The sequence below is a fragment of the Ursus americanus genome, chromosome 31 (genome assembly GCF_024610735.1).
Source record: "Ursus americanus isolate L20-20 chromosome 31, mUrsAme1.1.p, whole genome shotgun sequence".
In the NCBI taxonomy this organism is placed as follows: Eukaryota; Metazoa; Chordata; class Mammalia; order Carnivora; family Ursidae; genus Ursus; species Ursus americanus.
Genome location: NC_142157.1, coordinates 19,452,541 through 19,458,460, shown reverse-complemented (window position 1 = coordinate 19,458,460; position 5,920 = coordinate 19,452,541). Strand labels below are relative to the sequence as shown.

The 5,920-nt window shown below is 32.6% G+C and overlaps 1 non-coding gene across 1 annotated transcript; it reads right to left on the bottom strand.

Moving 5' to 3' along the window:
- Positions 1-556: 556 nt before the first annotated feature.
- On the bottom strand, positions 557-662 carry LOC123786260 (U6 spliceosomal RNA). Its single transcript, XR_006777925.2, has one exon. It is a non-coding gene; the product is annotated as a U6 spliceosomal RNA (small nuclear RNA).
- Positions 663-5,920: the final 5,258 nt, after the last annotated feature.

Here is a 5,920-nt window from a genome sequence, read left to right as displayed (position 1 = left end):
CAAAGTATTCTCCTCAGAAGGACTGCAGCCCTACTGACATATTGATTTTTCCCTGTGAGACCCATTTTAGACTTCTGATCTCCAGAATTGTATGGTAACAAATATGTGTTATTGTAAGCCACTAAGTCTGTGGTATTTTTTTACAACAGCAATAGGAAACTAAAACAGAAAACAAGATTTCCAAATAAATACATAATAATCATGTCGCTCTACTATAATTTACTTAGCTATTCCTGTATTCAAATTTTAGATTGTTTCCCACTTTTCCCTAAATATCACTGAAGAGGATATTGCTATGAATAAATCTTAGCATGCACCTCTGATAATTTTCATAAGCTTGGAAATTGAATGACTACTATGATGATAGATTTTTCTATTTTAAAATACAGAGAAAGTAGAATCATTCCACAAACACTGTATTCACACACCAAGATTTTTGTTAGCACTGGTGTTTTATATAATTAAATGAATTAAATATAAGTGGTAGAGATCAATTACCCTTGGAGCTCCCTTGCCATCCTGCTTCCCCACCCCCACTCTTCCAGGACAAAGACTGACAAATATGGAATGATTCAGAAATGTGTGAAACATCCTTGCACATGGGCTGTGTTAATCTTCTCTATGCTTTTCCAGTTTTAATATATATATATATATACACATACACATACATATATATACACATACATATATATATGTATATATTTAGTATACATATATCTTGACAAAGCAAGAACTGGGGTGTTCTTTTAATCTTTTAAGAAAAACTTGAAGAAACATAGTCACAGTTATAGTTTATGACAATAAAACTTTGAGACTCAAAAATATGTGAATCTTCATGAAAGGAAAAGGCAAATATAAGCATTAAGAAAAAGAAGGAAAAAAGGCCAAAATGAATAATGAACTAATTGTAGCTACTTTTTTTTTCTAGATGTACATTTGATTTTCTGTTTATCTTACATCCAAAGTATTAAAATATAAGTTAAACATGAAATCTTCAAATTACGCACTTACAAGCCATTACTAATTTTGTCACAGTTCCCGAATTAGTCAAATTGGCTTGTGTTCTGAACTAGGAAGAAAAGGGTATTGTTTCCCTTACTGTAACTCTACTGTTGTGTTAGGGTGTCTCAGTGGCTACTTTACAATCTAGTTTGAGAATAGGTCTCTTTGTCAAGCTCGGTCATAATTTGGGCAAACCCTCTACTTAAGCAGAACACAGCTCAGTTATAAGGATGAAGATTCATTTTTATTGTAGGATGTCACAAAACTAGAAGTTTGACTTAATGGACTCACCAAGAATGTCTCAAATAAAAGATTTTCCCAAGGTCTGTAACTTTTTAATAGCTTTTACATCCCAACTTGTATATATGACATTATCAGTTTTTACTGAAACAATCATTTTTATTTGTTTGGAAGAGCAATTCTTTTACCCTGGTCAATCTAAATATTCTAACACTTAAATTTTTAGATAATAGAGTTTATGTAAGAACCACAAAGTATGAAATACTACCACTGAAATGGTACACATTTTGAAAATTAATCCCTATAAAATAGCAAATAAGCGAAAAAAATAATAAAGCTAAAACTTTTTTGTGCAATACTTGAAACACAAAATACTTCTTTTGTTTCTTATATTTTACAGTAAGACCAGTAAGCACTATCTTCTCAGATAAAGATACTAACAATGTGGTTTATTATAACTTCACTGATAAAAAAAAAATTTAGAGTGAAAGTGAATAATAATTAAATAATAGATGTCTGTCTACATATTACACACATACACACAATGAGAGGTTTTATTTGTGATTAAAAGACTAGTCTTTTTCCTAGATAGAAATTACATTTCTCTTTAAAATAATTCTCTTTGAATACAAAAATAGCTGAGTCCATATGAATAATGGCCTGCCCCATAGAGATATTTTTTTACTTATTCTGATCAATGAAACAGGAGGGAGAAAAGTTCCCACAGATATCTCTAAAAAACCCTGAAAGTGAAACTATTGTCTTAGAATCAAAAGGATTTAGGCTTTAGAAATATGTAAACTCATAACTAAGGAGGAATGATTTAATGAGATGGGCTTGCCCTCAATTTGGCTATTACTTTCTAAATTCTGAATTACAACACCTCATTATATAAATGAATTTAATCTTAGAGGAATGTGCTTTATAGTTAATTTTTAATTTATGCTTCTTACTTTCTAATCTTACTAATAACACTGACCTCAGAAATTCAGATGCTACTTTTTTTGTTGTTGTTAAAAAATATGTATAATTTTATAAAGGTAAAATTTCTTTTTTTTTCTTTTAAGCTTACTGTTGTTTGTCATGAACAATTGAGAGATAGTAAAAACAAACAAACAAACAAAAAAACCCACATTTATGTACACATACATAGTGAAAAGGATCTTTACTGTCATGCCTTTGCTCTAGGACAGTGTTCTCCAAGTGTGGTGTTAGGATGACTTGTATCACTTAATCACCTAATGAGCTTCTTAAAAAAATGAGGTTTCCCACATTCCACCCCAGCTCACACTCATTGAATCAACTCAATAGGCAGGGGTGTGGATCAGAAATGTGCATATAAAACAAGCATACTTGGCGATACTGATGGAGATAGTTCAAGGAATGATCTTAAACAGCCCTGCTTTAGGAGCTAATGTCACATTTTTCTAAGGTTTATTCTATAGATCTTTAAAGTACACATTCATATAATGTCAGATGTGTGTTTATCATGTATTTTGTAAGTACTAATTTTAAACTGATGATTGACAGTTTGTGGAACTGCCCATAATGGTGACAATAATTATGGATTTTTAAATATCACTAAATTAACCCAGCTCCTACTTTGATCATAGGCCATTCCAAGCTACTCAGTTGTTTTTTTTTTTTTTTTTTAAAGATTTTATTTATTTATTTAACAGAGATCGAGACAGCCAGCGAGAGAGGGAACACAAGCAGGGGGAGCGGGAGAGGAAGAAGCAGGCTCATAGCGGAGGAGCCTGATGTGGGGCTCGATCCCATAATGCCGGGATCACGCCCTGAGCCAAAGGCAGATGCTTAACCGCTGTGCCACCCAGGCGCCCCCAAGCTACTCAGTTGTTGACTGTTGAACACACTTACTTGAATGACAACACTGGGTTGGTCATTATGCAACACTGATATTATTTTCCTCTTTGATAAACAAAAACCTTACTCATTTCTCATGAAAATTCTGATATGACTCCAGTGTGTGCCAGCTGCATCCCAGCTCCAGTTAAGGATCATGACAGTTTTTGTATTCCCATTAGATGAGAAGATGTTATTTTTTATAGTTTGCATTTTCTCTGTATATCTTTCTGTCCTTTATCTGGAATCATTCTTTGATGCTGTCTCCGGAAACTCACTATATACTGTTTCACGTGTCTGTCATCCACAGTCATCGTTTGCTAACATGTGTATGTCTACCAAGACCATGCTCCATCTTCATAGCTTCTCAAGATCTTCCAGGTCTTTAAAATGCAACCTCTTGATTTTTACCTTTCAGTGTACTTCTCTTCACTCATGCATGAGTTCTGTTCCTTCTACCTCCGCACATTCTCCGCCTCCATGTTCAGACATTCCCAGTCTACCCATCATGTATATCCATCCTCTGTACTGTGATACAAACATTTCTGGTATGGATTTTGATCTTGGTTGACCTTCATCAGGTAAATTGAAAAGTTAACTCTCAATCCTTATGAAGTATATCTTTTTACTTGCTATGTGTTGCACAACACACAAAGCTTACATTGTCTTTTCAGGGTTAATACAAAACATTTCTTACTCCATAAAATAAGGAAAAGTAAACAGCTAATATAATCATCCAAATTCAATATATTAGAAAGTTCTTACCCCTAAGTGTCAGAGGATTTAGGGGTTATGGAATATTTACAAACTATGTAATGATAATATGGGGTAACATTAATTATGTGGAGGAGCTACTTATTTTATTGATGGTCCCAAATAGAAATAGAAATCCAAAATTTCAACACCTGATGGAAAGATATAGAAAGCATGAAGGATACAAAATAGAAAAATGAACTGAAACTAAAGTGCTATTAGAAAATTTAATATAAGAAAGTCACTGAAATATTTTCAAAGTGACATATCAGGAAGAGACAGTAGCAAATAGCTAAAACCAGTGAGGCAGTACCAAAAAACCAATAAGGAGAAAAATCTTCCTAAAAATGATAGATGATTTAATCAGGACAACTAGAATTAAATCAGAAGAAGAGAACACACACAGGTAGAAAATATGTTGGACCAAATTCTGTAGAGCTAGGGAAAAAATGGGTTATTGGAATCTTTAACAATAAATGGAATCTTCTATTAAAAGAAACTAATAGACTTTTCCAGTTCTGTGCAAAAAGCATTCATTAACAACAGAACATTAGCATTCACTAAAAAAAAAATGTTGATGCTCCAAGAGATTCTGAAGCTTCCATTTGCCTTTTTAATATACAAACTCTACCATGATTTCTCCGTCATTTTAAGTAGGTCATAGAATACCTGAATTTGAATGTTCCTTCACTCTTTTTTTTTGCAGAATTTCAATAAATACTACATATTTCAGTAAATCAGCCACAATTACATACTACTAATGTTCTATTACAAAAATACAATGGCAACAAAACCTGTATTTTTTAAAAAGTATCTTACTCTGAAAAACTCAACAGAAATCTGTAGGAAAGCTCAACGTGGACAATAAATACTTAGAGGTTACTTTTGTTGCTCTTGTGGTTTATAGTATTATTTATTAGATCACTGTAGTATTATCCCATGTATCCTTCACTCTTCTGTTCTGGTTATTAATAGTCTGTTCTTAGATAGACATTCAATATATAATGCTAATGCTTGAATATTTTTGTTTTGACAATCTTTTTTTTCTTTTTTTCTTTTTTTTTAGTAAATACAATTTCGGTAGTACAATGAAATAAAAAGCTATTTTATATTGTCCTGGTAACTTGTTACGGTATTAACATACTTCATGGTATATATGCTATAGAAATATTTTTTTCTGGATTAAAATTTTAAAATGACCTTTGGAACACAATGTCTTCTGACCAGGATTTTGCATCTTCCTCTCTTGAAAGATGCTGGCTAGATCTACCTGGTTTTAAAACAGTATGAAAGGAATCTTATATCTAACTTGATCGTACCATCTCCATCAGTCCTATTTGAAAGCTGTTTTGAACTTCTTTTCCAGCACAATGGGGATTGCCCATTAGATTACTTGAACTAATTTCCTATATATTTGTCTACTAATCCTCTTCTAGTATAATAGAATCTATATAATATTTATTTAACAGAGCAGAAAGGAACAAAAATATTGTCCTTAACTTTAGAAGTTTTAGTTCAGATCTGCTGAGGATCAAATGTGAAGTGGATGTGTTCTCTTACAAAATTGTGGGTTTATCTTTCATTCTGACCAAAAAAGGAGCAGAGTTACTAGTTGACATTATCTTGTTTTATGTGGGTGTGTAGAAACTTGCTGGAGCCATCAAGTTTCAGTTGACTGAGTGTACAGCTCAAAGAGTTTTCACCACACCCTTTCTTGACTTCTCAAGCTTTTACATCACATTGCATGAGCAATCCTGCCTCTTACATATGTTGATTTTAATCATCCAAATCCCACATGAGGTTTGGCCTTCATTCTTTAATAAAGGTTGCTAAAGGTAACCTATTAACATATCTCAAATTTAAGTAGTGCACACTGGTTAATTGTGTTATTAATTTTCCTTCCTAATAGTAAAATGTTTATAGTAAGTCGGCTCTATGGTATTTTCTTGTTGGAGAATAAAAGAAGAGAAAAACTAGAAATGGAAATAAAATCTCTAGTAAGAAAAAACTAGCAGTAATATTTTAGGAAGCAAAGCAGAGCTTCAGGGGGAAACCAGATTGC